Raw genomic sequence first — 16,115 nt, 5'->3', positions numbered from 1 at the left:
ACTTCATAAGGACGAAAAGCTTTTCGAGAAGCAATGGTAGAATGTTTCCCATGTAAATAATCCTTAACAGCAGCCACAATTCAAGACTACATTGACTTTATATCTGAAAGCAGCTAAAATACATATTCCACTAAAACCAAGCTCCGCTGACCTGTTTATACATACATACTGTATATATATTTTTCTGTTACACGTCAAAATTATGGAAAGTTATGGGAGAAGCAAGCAAGGAAATATCTGCTGTTGAAATAAGGGCCAGTTGCAGAATGTTTGATTGAGATCAACGTGTTGCAGTCCCCTCACATGAAATGCATATAATTATCCATTCATTACCATGACAACAGAAAAGGTAGCACCAACACTAAGGTATGTTCAGCTGCAGTGAGCATTTCAACCTGATATTCATACAAAGGGCTAAATAATAGCAATGGAAATTATTTAATGCATATCTGAAATTATATACTTACTTTATAGCAGTAGAAAAAAAAAGAGTCGAATTATGTAAATCAAAAATTAATTGATACTGATTGAGGTGATAACTGAAAATATATGCATGCTGGTTTGGATTAATCACATTGTATTAAACGCAGTTGTGCTGAATTGTTTAGAAAGAATTATTCAGTTATATTAATTCATTTAGTATAATTGATAGCGCTGCATGCTCTTAACCACCAATTCGTTATCAGACAGATTTGTGTGTGCCATCTGGCAAGGTGAGGTTGCATATACTTGTGGTCTTGTCCAATTATACCTAAGATCCCCTCATCATTTACGTACGCTCAGCTGGAGTGTATGACTGTGTATAGGGATAATGGCGAAGACAGAAAATGTAACAAGAGAAACAAAGATAAAACCTCTAATCTAACAAACTACATTTTATTCTGGTCATGGTTAAATTTCACAGATCCAGAAACTCATGCTGTATGAAATGGCTGACTGCCCTCGTGGTAATCACTGCTGCTCTCATATGAATTCATCGAGATGAACAAGGATCCTGTGGGAGATTCCAAGCCTCATTGTTGTAGGCCTTTAATTAGCGAACTCATGATAGACACTGTGCCGCGTAGCATATACACTGTGCTCTGCATGGTTGCTGCTTTGTGTGTGTGTGTGTATGCATCTATGTGTGCATGCGTCTATGCGTGCATGTGTATGTATGTGTATGAGTGTCTGTATGTTTGTTTGTTTGTGTGTCTACCCGTTTATTCATTTGTTAATGCGACATAAATTGACAGTCCTTTTTTTTTTTGATGTATCCAAAATGTAGCATTCACTTTTCCTTTCAAACCACCTCACCTTTCTTAGGTCATTTATTGAAAATGGAAAGCGTGCCATCTGTACAAAACAATCAAAGTTGACTTCAATTAAAAAAAAAACAAAAAAAAAACGCATATTATTCTACAACGACTGCATATCAATAATCTTTGCTCTACTGTTGCAAAGAGCTGTGTTAGTGTGAAATATTTTATATTCCATAAAAAAGCAGTGTGGTACATACCGACATTTTAAACAAATGGCTGATTTGAACGGATGATCGGGAATAACCTAATGACTCTTTGATGACAATATAACAAATTACCTGGGCAAGCTTGCTCGATTTTGTCATCCTTAATAAGAACCCTACTGTGTAAGCATCCTCAACGACAACCAATAAAGTTGACTGCCCCCTAGTGCCAACAACGAAAAGTAATAATGCAGAACTGGGGTGGTGGTGATGGTAGTGGGGGTGGGGCTGGCGACATGGTAGCAAGTGCACAAGATCAGACATCAAGGCTTCTCCATTGGCATTAGTGCTGCACTTGTTTCTCTCCTTGCATGTTGAAATGACGATGGTAATATGCAGGAAGGAAGGGCCTCAGGGCGCATATAGAGGAAAAAAGCATTGATGAGCTCTTTGCTATGCAATGCTGCATCATGTGATATTAGTGCCATTCACAGGGCGATGTGATTGACAGTTGATTAAAAAAAATCTTTTTAAATGTGAGAAGTGCACAATTGTCTTCATCCATTTTTCATGTTTGAATTGCTCACACTTTCACATATTTGAGAGAATTGGGCGCTGAAAGTAGGACAAAGGAGCTGCAACCTACATTGTAATGTTTTCTCAAGGTTTTTTTCATATTTTTGGGACAAAGAAAATATAATAAAATACATTTCTATGTGTTTCCTTTGTTGCATTTAAAGGAAGGACTAACAAATACCTCTATATAAGCATACCTGCCCCTCCCACCCCCACACACACACAACCTGCATTATTTTGCTTGGAGGGAACCTATTGTTTTACATACCTCTACTTCAACAGACTTAATTTTTTGCGTTATGTTTTATTAGACTGATGATACACATTGCATCCACTGTGTGCCTCCACCTCCAGGCCTTCCTAGACATTGTTTTAAAGGTATTTTAACTGGGAGTCTGCTCTGTGTAGCTCTCAGGAGTAGGAAGATGATAAGAATTAGGTCAGCAAATTGAATATTATGGATATTTAATTACATGACATGAATTTTTTGCTAAAGAAATATTAATGTTTTTAAATGTTTTTTTTATAATGACTCATTGTTTCCCTGTGTTTTATCTAAAACATCAGCATTTGAGCTAATCCTGTCATAGCATCCTGGTGTCTATTTTGTGATCAAATGTGGGACAATTTATATCCCTCTGTTAATGTGTGGTTAACTCATGGGGAAATATTATTTGCTATTTGAAGTACCTCTAAATGATAATGTAAATATAACAATAGTTTGGATTATTTCATTTATTATTTTAATACTTTTTTAATAATTACTTCCCAACTATCCTATTCAAAAACAAAACATTGTAGACTCTTGTCATTGTTTCATGACCTTGCTTGGAGAGTCAAGTTCACATTTAATCCTGTTTGAGAACATCAAATACTGAAACATTGTTGCTTGAATGACCCATGACCTCTTTGTGTGACCTGCTGGAGCACACACTGACCACTGAGGAGGGTAGCAGGTCACCAGTCATTCAAAGGCATCCCAAGGGGAAATGGACCCTTGAGACTGCTGGATCCCCAACTTTCCACAGCTCAGCGTACATACTGAAGCTGAAATGTGTACAGCAGCGGAGTTTGCTTGGCAGACATGGAAGTGTGGATGTCATGAAGATGAGTGACAGGGAATAACCTGGACCTGGAAAGTCTATCAGCAATGTATATTTGTGTATATAAATGTTTGTTTGTGTCCCTTTTGAAGTCAGTGCTATATACACTACAAACACACACACACTTACAAATACACACACACAAACATACACACAAACTGTCTTTGCCTTGCAATAGTTCACACAGTGAAAGAAGAGCAGCTAAAAAGAAACATGGAACATTCATCATTATTAATTTGGCTTCTAATAAAAAAAAAAAAAACGAGAATTATGTATCACTGTTGGCATATTACGGAGAGAATACGAAATAAAAATGCCTGGTTCCTTTTGTATGCATTTCTTTTCGACTTCTTACAAAAACACTATTATGTGGTAGTGGCGAATGCACATTAAGCAGGAAAAGCGTCATCATTCATCTTCCACAATGCATTGCAGTTTTAAATGATGGTATTGCGCTTAGAAGGAAAAAGTGGAGGAGGAAAGAAGGACTGGAATAGAGAGGAGGTAGGCTGCTGAAATAAAAGAAAGTGTGTAATACACACACACACACACACACACACACACACACATACACAGTCATACACAGACAAAAACATGCCTCAGCCTGAAGTCAATGGGAAAGATTATGCTCGACCTTATCCAGTTGGGCCTGTCAGATTTATGTCGAACATCAAGGGACTCTCGGCGGTATCCAACCCTATCCATCAGTGCCATGTCTGGGTCTCTGTGTGGTCAAAGTCCAGGACCGAGGCTGGGCAAAGAGAGCTAAAGGAGACTATAGGTGTCTGTGTTATTGTGTTGGGGTGGGGGCATCTGTACCAGGAGTGGTTGCTAGGGCACACAGGCCCTTGGCATTCCCCACTGTCTGGTATCCCATGGTGCAGTGTGAGCAGTAGTCCACAATAAGTCACCAGTGGAGGTGAAAAGCACTGTCACGGAGATGAAAGAGTGCTTCCCCCCTGCCCCTGATCTGTGAGAGAAAAATGAAAAAGACAGACAAATATGTGGATGAGGCAGGGGAGAGAGTTTTTAGAAAGCGTAAAATCGCTCTCACTGTATTTCATGTCAATATGTCTCATATTTGAAATCCTTATTATAGATTGAGGAGAAGGGATGTGCTTTCATTGTTCGGAGACATGCTCCATCACAGGCACTCACACATGCTCACACAAACACATGTCTGTGCACACACAGCAACACATTTGAACACTTCCCTTGCTGGGGCACCTTTGCCACACCATCCACCCCAGTTGTTTTGCACTCTGTAACCTAGCAACAATTTAATTAAAATAGTATCAGCAAAGATAGAAGCCCTTTTTCTTGACTTGCAAAGATTTCTCCCAGACATAATGCTTTCCAATGTACTGTGAATAAACAAGTGACGCCATGTCTGCCTCTCCGTTGTGCTCTTGTGTTCACCAGAGTTCTTCCCCAACCAAAACCTATAGTTTGCATCATTGACACTTGATTGGCTGAAGGTGCTTGGTATCATATATCAGGTGTCCTGGCTCTATGTGTTCTTTAAATGGCCACAGATTTAATGCAAGACATTATTATGCCACATAGTAGAGCAAACAAGGCCATCACCCCTCTGTCCTACACAGTAGTATATCAGGATAATAAAATCCCCCTTCATGTGTCTTGCTTTCTCTTTGTATGCCAAATTACAGCGACCTATGTGTCTACTTCTAAAAAAGGCATGTCATTTGGTCTTTATACATATGCCAAGCTCAGGCAATGTGGAGCAATTAATGGAAATGTGAAGCAGCTCTGCATGTCAGTGTATATTGGAGTCGCTGTCACTCATACCACTTACATGACTGCATTGGTTTGAGAAACAAACAATGGAGCAGTACTGCGGTAAAGGGATGTAAAAAAATCTCTCTTACACCCCCCCCCCCCCCCCCCCCCCCCCCCCCCCCCCCCATTTCTTGATCTCTGTACAATTAATGGATGCTCCTATGTATCTATGTATAATAGAGCATTCAAGTTATTTGCTCCTCCTTGCTTCTCAGTAATGTAACATTCTGTATGGTGATGGTGCATGAGAATGGGTGATACTGATGTTAACTCTTTTACAATAAAAGAGCTGTTATGATTACTTAAAAGCAATCCAATGAAAGTCTATGTAAATGTAATGTAATGCGCCTCCCTCAAAATTATATGGTTGACATCCAATTCAGGAACGTTCATATTTTCCCAAACTATAGTATATTTCTTCCTTATCGGGCCCATCCTTTCACATGCAGACTGACTATCTCACATACTGCAATTCATCCATCCAAGCATTTAGGCCAAGTGAAACTGGAAAGAGTTAAGAAATGTAAAAGGATAAAATCACACATGTTAATAGTCACTGAGAAAATTACTTTAATCCTAATTTAACAGGGTGCCAGTGCTGGGCCATTTAGTAAGATCTTTTCAATAAAAAAGTATCAGTGTGGGGAAATCCTCTTAACTTGAATAAATTGAAATTTAAGCATGTGTCTGAGGGCTTTAACAGGCCTGAATTCCAAACAGATACATGCCTCAAATTCCTATATTGAAGGTTAATGTTGAAGAGATTGTCTTAAATTGTTATTTTCTTTGGATTATTTTAGACACAGTAATCGGTTCAGAGCTGCCTTCTTTTGTTCTCAATTAACCTTACAGAATTTAAGTGTTAAACGAATAGATATTCATGCATCAGCAAATCCCTGCAGAATGCATTTTATAGAATGTATATTATACAATATCCACGCTTCAAGGGCATTGGCAAAATATTTTCATAGATACAGTCTAAATAAATTTCTATCCATGGGATTTTTTCTGTAATCATGAGAATCTGGTATCGCCTGTAGTCTATCTAACCATGTATATCTTTGAGAGTGTGTTCATACAGTGATTTGCATAATGGCACAAGATTTTGACAAGCTGGACAAGAGAGAGGAACCCCTTGACATTTTTATAATGGCACTTTAAGGAGTGGACAAGGTGGGGGAAGGGAGGAATGTGTGAAACTGTAATGGTGGAAAAATAAAGGGCCTGCCAGTGCATGATGCACGCAGGTGAGTCAGTGACCTATAGTATGTTCTGCTACTCAGGAAACTGTATTTTGAACAAAAAAAACTGCCTTGAAGAAAAAAAATACATGCTCAAAGAGCATTTTAAATTAAATTGCAAGAATATAATGATAGTAGTGCTACACCACTCTTCCTTAATACTGTATCATTCTTTCCTATAGCTTGTGTACATACTACAAAAACTTTAACAGCTCTAGCCATATACAAAGTGTTTGATTAAAATCATATATATTATTGATGAGGGAAAGTAGAACATTCATTATCATAACAGCTGTACTGGGTCACATCCTTTGAGATATTCATGTTGATGCTCTAAAAATAATTTTCTTCAAAGATGACAATTTCACATTTTAGGCATAATGATAATTGTCTCAGTGGCCATGACCTCAGAGCATTTAACCTAATTTATCTCACCCCCCAATGTGGATGTGCTATTTTCAAATATGTCATTAATGCATTTTATGATAAACGTCTTGTGAATTTTTCTCCTGGGTTATATCACTCAGATGAGATTGATAGAGTTCCAAATCACAGAATGGGGTGTATTTGATGGACACAGAGGTCTGTGGGAGAGGCCACCGACAAATTAAAAGGTCACAGCCTTTGATGGCTCTCCCTTTTCTCTGACACACGCCACTAGGTCTTGTCTGCATGACACGTGCAACAATGCTGGGTTTTCATGCAACTCGAACAGCCTAGACAATGCTACGGCCCATCCCCATCTATCTGTCCATAGGAGCATAAAGTAGACAGACAGGGTTTTCTGGGCTGGGACCTTTTCTAATTCTTTGACACAGTGTGGTTAATGATTAACACAAGAGCACTGATAAACAGCAGTTAGAGTAGTAAAATTAGCCACAAGAGATAAAATAAGACCAGTGTTTCTACATATCATATCTACATATCTACTGTAGAGTACAGCCAAAGAAAACTTTCTGCATTCTAAATATTAAAATAAATCACGTGTTGATAATTACAGTTATTGATGACATTTAATTAATGATAAAATATTGAATCAGTGTTACACAAAGAATATACTCTATTTGTATTTCAGTTTACGGAATTTGCTGTGTGTGTGTGTGTGTGTGTGTGTGTGTGTGTGTGTGTGTGTGTGTGTGTGTTTTGTGGTTCTTTGAAAATGAAAGATTTCACTATAGAGCTGTTAAATGATGCTAATAAATTCATGCTGCAAAAGACAGTTTTTTAAAATCCACTGATGCTAAGCAAATTTTTTTTGCACCATTCCAAGGTGCATTAGCTGTGAGCTATACTCATACATGAGTGCCTATTTTTAAACTTGTACGGACATCTGTCTCACTCCATGCTTGTTCCTTTCTTTCTGACATGCAAGCACAGTCACACAACCACTGATACCTCATTAAAATGCATAAAAACCACATGCACAATCCCGCCGCATGCATTAATTAGCACACTGGTAACAAGATAGCCTCTCCATTCACACCCTGAGCCTCTTTTATTAGCATGACAGTGGCTAGCAGCAGCCAGGGGCCCACAGGCTGCAAGGTTCTCTCCTCGGGGCCCCTGATTAAAGAGAGAACCCCCAGGATGCAAAGCTCTTGATTCCTTTCATCATTGCACCCATGCGGCGTCTCTTGGATGATCCCCGAACCACAAACTGTCAAGTATACCTGTTTCTATGGACTGGACCCCCTTCCCATCTCTTTGACTCTCTTCTCCATCTCTGCACACTTCATCCTCTCAAGTCAGACCCACTCCAGTTTACTTTCTTCCATCTCAATAATTGTCACCTCCTATCTCTCATAAAACTCTTATGGGCTTGCTTTTTTTTCCAGGATAGCTCCTAATACATGTATGCAAAAGTGGGACGCCTGGCTGGTGTCCGTTTTCTCTTTGCACATGGATACAGATCATAGAGGCATGCTATTTCAGGTCAGCTAATGGATTCATGACCGCAGCCCCAGGTGACCCAGAGAAGGGTGCTCATTCTTTAAAAGCCAATCCTTATTTCTCCCTCCTATAGGAACCACCTTTCCCCTTCTCACTGCAGAGAGATCTGGACAGCCTTACACCTGATGTACAGGGTGGCTATCATCTCCAGGCCTCGCCCATCAGGGTCTCCTCCCATCCAGCCTGGATTTCAAGGAAAAATGTCTCATTAGCTGTGGTCCTTGAAAGAAGGGCACTCAATTTCAAATTCAGTTACAAATTCCCTTTGAATGGAAAGAGAAAGCAAAGGAGAGAAGAGATGGAGAAGTAGTAGATAAAAAAGGCATGGGAGACATACCCAGTTAAGGGCTGAGGCCCTGGACCCAGAGGGATGAAAAGCAGGGAGGAATAAGGTTTGCTAAGGCACTCATAATTTCATGGCATCATTACCTCTGTGGCTGGAGATTTATGCTAATGCCCTTTCAGGGAAATAGGACTGGACAAAACGGGTTCAGATGGGCAAAAGGGAACCGTGTGGCTGGCTAGCCATGGCATGGGTCTGACTTTAATTGTTTATTTTCTGAACATGCATGAGTTTGGCAACTCACAATAAGGATTCACAACATTTGTAACATTTCTCATATGAAAATGTACAGACATTCCATGAGATAAAGTCCTTATCTAAACATGTTTCTTTCATTTCATCACCTCCTGTCACTGCATTTGTCAAGGCAGACCAAACTCCATAATAGTTCGCTCCATTTGAGACAGAGGCGAAAATCTGGTTTAGCTTCACTCGGTGAACCCATTCATTTCCTCTGAGGGGCTGAGGGCTCATGTGGATGTCTTGCTAAGCTCTACAGTAGATGACCATGATTGCTCTGAGGTGAGTGGTATAAGACTCATAATCTAGATCTTGTGATGCTTTAGGAAAGCCTCCTGGAGCTCAAGAATGCTGTTCCAAGAGCCTCATGGTGTGGTGGCCACATACAGCAAGGCCATTCACTAATGATGGTTGTATGGCAGCCGCTTTGATCAGCAGGGGGCAAGTTGACTTCCTCCTAACGAGGAGCAGCCTCACAGAGAGATGGGTCAGAGGTTGTGAGGACTAGGAAGATATTGTAACATAGCACATCACACAGATGTTGAAAACATTGTGCCCCTCTAGCCAGATCAGAGCTAAAAATTAGGATTAGGCAACATTACTAAAAGAAGGCAGGGGTGCTGCTGTACAGCAGGGTTTCACGGTTAATGAAAAATACACAACAGAGTTTGTAGTGCAATAATGTGGAAATCGATGTGCTCTGACCTTCCAGTGATTCTTCATTTTGACCTATCGATTGTGACACCAATTGGTCTGCCATTTTTACTCTTTTTCTGCTCCTCCCATTGACATCTATGATGAGATCATTGGTTGCATCATTGTGAGATGGAAGTGGGTGGATTGTTATCATCAAGGCCACCTGTCATTCTAAGCTCATCTTAACTAGAAGGGCCCTGTGCAGCTTAAACCCCACCGATGCTACTATAAAAATATGTTAAAATACTAATACTGCTTGTTAAACTAAGTCTGAATTTACTGAGCTGCACTGTGTGCCAAGGAAGTGAAACGTCAAGATTGAATTTAACACAGAGTTTAAAGTTCAATTTAATAGTACAGATCAGTTATTGAACACAGACCAAAGGACACCTGTCTAAGCGCAAGGCTTTCTACTGGCAGTTTGGTATAGTGCAATGTGGTTCTCCTTCAATTTCTGATTAATAATTTCCTCTAACATCCATCAGTGTGCATCCTGATGGGACTGTTACTAGAGTTGAGGGTGTGTCCATGTGGATCCACAAGAACAATGTAATATTGGTGCCTTTGTATATGAATCATGTCCTGATCGCTGAATCTTATTTGAACAGTTATTATGTTATGCAATTTATTGATATGTGCCTTTTGCCATTCTACACAGATAGACTTTGATTTCTTTCCAGTTTTGGCAACACAGCCACCTACTTGTTTGGGTCACTGAAACAAAATTGTGTATTTCAGTAGACATGCTTCTGTTTATGTAACTTGGGTATTGATTAAAGAGATTGATTTAATTCTAATGTTTTGTGTGTTTTAGAGTTGATTTATGTATATGTGTTTGTCCATCATTTTCTTCAAATAACTGATGTAATCATCCATCATATATGATTGTATGCATGTTTGGGGACTATTTTTAGTCAGTTGTTTGTTGGGTTGACATATTCATTTGATTCATTAAATTGTTTCATATCCTGAGTTTAGTTTTCTTTATTTGACCATATTTATGGGCCTGAATTGTACTACTTCTGCTGTTTAATTAATTGCATTTTTTTCCCCAATAAAGCTTGAAGAAAGCCAGGTATGACTATCATAAAGTTGTCAATAAGCTGCAGCAGTGTGACTGATTATCCAACATACTTCATTATCATATGATGATTAATAATCCTCAATTGCTATATAAAGAATTCCACATCAAATCATTGCTACCTGTGAAAGAAATGGCACTTTCTGAAGAGGTCTGTATGGATCTCAAGTCAGTGTGCACGACATTAAGTGTGTAAAATGCGAAAGCCAGCGTGTATTTCAAGGTATTACATAAAAATGTTTGTCCTACGACTGTGTTGAAAATAAAGTATCCATTTATTCTGCTATGTGCGGAGCTTGAAAATCATCCTCAATGATAGTCAACCAGTGACAGTGCATTCTTGTAGAACTATCTTTTCTTTAGGTTAAATTCACTGGTGATATGAAATCCCAGACACATCCCATCTGCTAGAAGTCCATTTCTTCAACTTGAACTCTCCATGACACTGAACTACAAATGTCTTCGGGTCACTGAAGTTTGCTTTGTTTAGATATCATGGATGTTGGATCTTCTCTGGACAATAGAGTTTGTGATGATTTATGAGTTTGTTCACCAACCGTGGTATCCTTATTCTTTACAATGTAAACTATATTGGTGGTTTTTAATTTCATTTTCATTTAACAATGATTTCAGCAGCAGTTCTTTGAAAGCATGTTTTCAGGGCACTGATCATTCTAAGCATTGCACAGCAGTCATTTAATGGCTCATACTATGTGAACAAGAAACAATGACAGATTCAAGACTTTGAGGGCAAAGGAGTTTCTCCAAATCACATTTGTCTTTGTTATGCTCGTATGTGTTGTGAGGGTTCTCACTGACAAATCCAGTAAACCTACAATAGGCATTAAGACGAGTTGAAAATAGATTTTCATATAACAGGTCTAACTGATGAAGCTTTTGTTTTACTCATTATATGGTTTAATAATTTTAAACAACACGATCAAGATCTGTTCCGTTTGTTTTTAATAAAATCAGTGATGGAGATATATTGTCTTTGATCACCTGTAACCAAGCCTAAATAGAACAGTACGGTAAGTATGTCTGCACTCTGGTTTCAAACAATGCACGACATTTTACTTCAGTATAAGCAGATTTTACCCCGTATTTCAGCTTTTGCACAACCGAGTGCCAATCATGATAAGGCTGTACATTCAGTAGATGATTTGATTTCCAGGCAAGGAAGTACTCTTCACCTCCAGACAAATTTGTGAAAGTGTGCATACTTTAATATAATGGCTGACAGAAGTCAATTTCTCCCTCCTTAAACCATCTCTCATTGCTGCAAATTGAACTGGTCCTCACAGATACAGTGTTGGAATAGTTGCACAGAAATAGTGTTGGAGGAAACTGTACTGAAGCTGAACCAGAGTGCCGCTGTCTGTTAGCAGTACAGGAGCACTTCTGCCCTACAGCACACTGCAGGGGCTAAAACGTTCCTCCACATCTACGCAGGCAGCTAAGAGACCGGAGGCATACATAGGATTACATCCAGTGTTATTGCCCAAGGCAGTCACCAGGAGAGGCCATTACACACAAGTGCACATAAACACTTGCAACGCAGAAGCAGTGAAGAGGAAACCCACATGCACGATCTCCAAATAAAATTATACACAAAATGTCAAATCTGGCTGATACTCTGGTGCACAGATACATACAATAATCATTATGAGAAAAGATGGCCACTCTGATTTTGGTGATTTGTTTGGATGTTTGATAACATTTTGAATAATGACTACAAAAATAAAACAATTTCAGCAGTTGTCCCTGAGGCAGTCAGCAGTTAATCACTTGAAAGAAGTTCTCCCAGGAAGAAACCCATCTTTCAGTTTTGCAGGAGTTAATACAGGGAATAGTTATTGCAAAATAAAGAATAAATGCTGTTAAATCTAATGTTGATATGTGAAGTATTAAATACTAACTGTATTTCCAAGTCTGAGAATATGAAACAGGAATTCTGTTCTCTCTGTCAAGGTTCCAAGGGATATAGTATTTATAAGTATATATAAATACCAGATAGACACATGCACATACAGTACATACATATGCATTTGGCATGGTCTCTGTTGTCAGGCTCGACACTGTGCACTAGACTTAAGGCTGTTCTTAAAAGATATCCACCCTTCCTAGAAACATATATACAACACACATACACACAAATAGTTGTCTCTGCTCCATACACTGGTACAGAAAAACTCACAAAGCACCAAAAGGTCAAACAAGGGCAATGAAAGCCTCCATTTCAGACTAAATAGGAAATCCCCACGCATTTCTAAATTCTTAGCATTGTAAAGGTGAATATTACACCTTGAAGATGATCTTCTGAAACAAATATTGTCCTTTTTCATTAGCTCAAAATATAAGAGCTGCATTTTCAGACGACTTATTTCAAATTATTGAATTACCTTAATTTGCCTATATTTGTTCAATTTGTAAGTTAGTTAAAAAATGTGGTGCTTCGTTTGGCAAGTGTATGATCTAAAACTTTCTCTCCCACTTGAACTATTTATTTTAATTAAATTCTCAAAATCTCAAAGTCCTCACATTCGATTGGAGAGAATAGGGGGCTGGCTGTTGCATAATGGAATGAGTATGAGCCTGCTAGATTTCACCAACAGCCAATGAAGACAGAGGCAGATGACAAGATCTACTTTTTTGGTGTGTGTGTATGTGTGTGTGTGTGTGTGTGTGTGTGTGTGTGTGTGTGTGTGTGTGTGTGTGTGTGTGTGTGTGTGTGATTTCCGGCACAATTCAATATTATACATCTTTGAAATCAATCCTCATTCAGATTTAGGTTGGTTTATGCTTCACCTTATACTTTATGATGTGCTCTCATCCCAGCTCAAAGAGAGATATAAAAAGAAATGTCAGAAACATTTCTCTTACTCTTTCAGCCCTTTTGGCCATTAATAGTTAGTGCTTGGAGTAATTGTGATTTGAATGTAACCCCAAATCTGATTAATGAGAGCAATGATCCATAGAGGGAGCACAGGTAAAGTGCTTTTAACAAGAGGGCCCTTATTTTACCAGCAGGAGAGCAGTAGAAGAGCGATTTCACATTCAGCTTCAAAGCATTGCTTCAAATTGTGCCGTAGACTTCATTTCCTCTTATCTTGCTGTGTATAGGTCCTCCAGAGTGAGAGTGCACAGAGTGAAAATGTGAGGGAATGGTGGGTGAAGATGTATAGAGCACACAGAACCAGAGAGATAAGAAGACTCAAATTAGCTGAATATGAGAAGGAGAAATGGAGGAAGTTGTTTGACATTACAGCTGCATGCGCAGCAGTGTTTGCTCTGTGGTTATGTTCTGCTCCAGACAGATCTTGAAAGATGCTTCATAGTGAGGGAAAGTCCACACTTCTCTTTTCACATTGATTGTGCTTGGACTAGTACAATGCCAACTCCACATTTAACTTGCTGTGGCTTGGAGATCCGCTTGGTCATTTGTACATAAAATGAAAGGTCACTGAAAGAATACTCTCCTTTAGTTGATGTGCCGTGATGTGAAGTCATTTTCATTTTTGGAATTCTCTAGTCTGTTGTCTAGATTATCTAGATTGTCTTAGACAATAAGCCTCAATTAACGTCCCTTTCTTGTTAAAGTGAGAGAATAGTGTGTGTCTGTGTGTGTGTGTAGGTATGTATGTATGTATGTATGTATGTATATCTACACACAGACACACACACATATTTATACAGTCTTGAGTTCCTGGTGTTCCAGTGCCTAGTACCAATAAAAGTCGTGGTGAAGACCTTCAGATAACTTGAATGCCCAACTCCTCTGTACAACAAAGCATATTGGAGTAAAGAAATACTGCTGGAAACCTTTGAGGTTGGATTGAATGAATGAAAAAAAAGAGAAAATGTCACCAATTCCATCTCTGAAGATTTTAGATAGACTCTCTGACAATGAAAGTACATCAAAGGGAAATGCAGACCCCACAGTCTTCAAAAGGCAGTGTGAGCAGCACACAGGGTTATTAAATAGATGAATATTGACAGACTTTTTCCTATTTGAGGTGAACTGCGCCTAAGCTATCTCCACAGATCCAAAAGGACCTGAGAGATGGCAAGCACAGCTAGGCGATCCCCTCCTCCCAGGTATTCACAGCAGCTTTAATTGACAGGCAAAACCCTACAACGGATCCCCTTCACCCATACACACACGCACACACACACACACACACACACACACACACACACACACACACACACACACACACACACACACACACACACACACACACCTTTTCCACTGCTAACTTTGCCCATTGGACCACGCTATTGCTGAGCCAATCAGGTTAGGTTCTGTTTGCCGAACTCTGGTACGTCCTTCAGCACTTTGGCTGCCTTCATCTCACCAAACAATCCCCCTAAGAATTTAACTGGTGAGCTAATACACACCACATGGGTAATGATGGGGGCACCTTGGCAGTCTGTGTGAATATTTACCCTGTCATCAAAGAAGGGGCATGCATATAAATCTATGCCTGCACTCTTTAGTTCAGGTTCAGGCTCTGGGACTTCACGAGGCAAATGGAAAAAAAGAAGCCAGTGAATAGTCCTTAGATCTAACGGTCTATGAAATGTGATAGAATCTCAAACCTGTGGAATATATCAAATTAGCTTGCTTTGTGGTACTGCAGGTATGCAGAGGTTGTTTAAAATGTCAGATCCATGAATGAATACATTTGAAAATAAAATGGCATCCTGCCACATGTCAGGGCTACTGGACAACAGCAAGATGTTTGTGGGAATACTAAGGTGCACCCAAAGCAACTGGACCCTTTTTACTAAATGTTTCTCCATACATCAATAAAACTGAGACAATGCTGTATTTTGAGTTAGAGGAGAATAGCTTTTATTCTTAATGTTCCCTTCTCTTGTTAAGCTCTCCTGATAAACCTTCCCTATTCTATTGTTCAGCAGTTGATCAGGTCAATTCGAAAGGACCACAAAACAATTCTGCTAAAGACAAAACTTGGCAAATACCTGCAATCGGCCCCACAATTGCAATGTCACTGATTTGCAGGAGTGGAGAGATTCTATCAGGAAGGTGCTTGTGTCAGAAATGCTATGGTAATATATCAACTCAGGTAAACTTTCAGTCAGATTAGTATACATTTACTCGAAGTTTTACACATTGCACTCTGGAGCTGCTTGAATTGCTGACAAACAAACCATACAAATCCAATTCCTCCTCATCCCTACCAATTTTATTGTTTATTTACTTTTCAAATTGTTGTTTCTCCAGTACCTTTGTGATACATTGAAAAATAATGCATTTAATGAATTAAAAAAAGAGTGTCTGACAAAAAAATACAAGATTAATCCCTTGAAAAATTTAAATACATAGGTGGGTGTATTGATTTTTTCATGTAGTCTCAGAGGATGACCTCAAAAGAACAACAAAAATAAATAAGGCAGATATAAGCAAAGATTTTGCATGGTGGACAAGACCCCAAGATCTTGAGCTACTTCTACAGTATCTGTGCTCTCCACAGGGATAATGCTACTTCTGGTGCAATGTGAATGTGTTTATGTGTATATGTCTGAACAGAGGAGGTCATTTTCTTCCATCGGCTTGTGAGCACACTCACCTCTCAGATCAACAAAGCCCTTGTCACACATTACAGTACAAGCT

This window comes from Fistularia commersonii, chromosome 26 (assembly GCF_037954325.1).
Source record: "Fistularia commersonii isolate RoL2024-O1a breed Wild chromosome 26, RoL_Fcom_v1.0, whole genome shotgun sequence".
Classification (NCBI taxonomy): domain Eukaryota; kingdom Metazoa; phylum Chordata; class Actinopteri; order Syngnathiformes; family Fistulariidae; genus Fistularia; species Fistularia commersonii.
Note: the sequence above shows the minus strand (reverse complement) of the source record.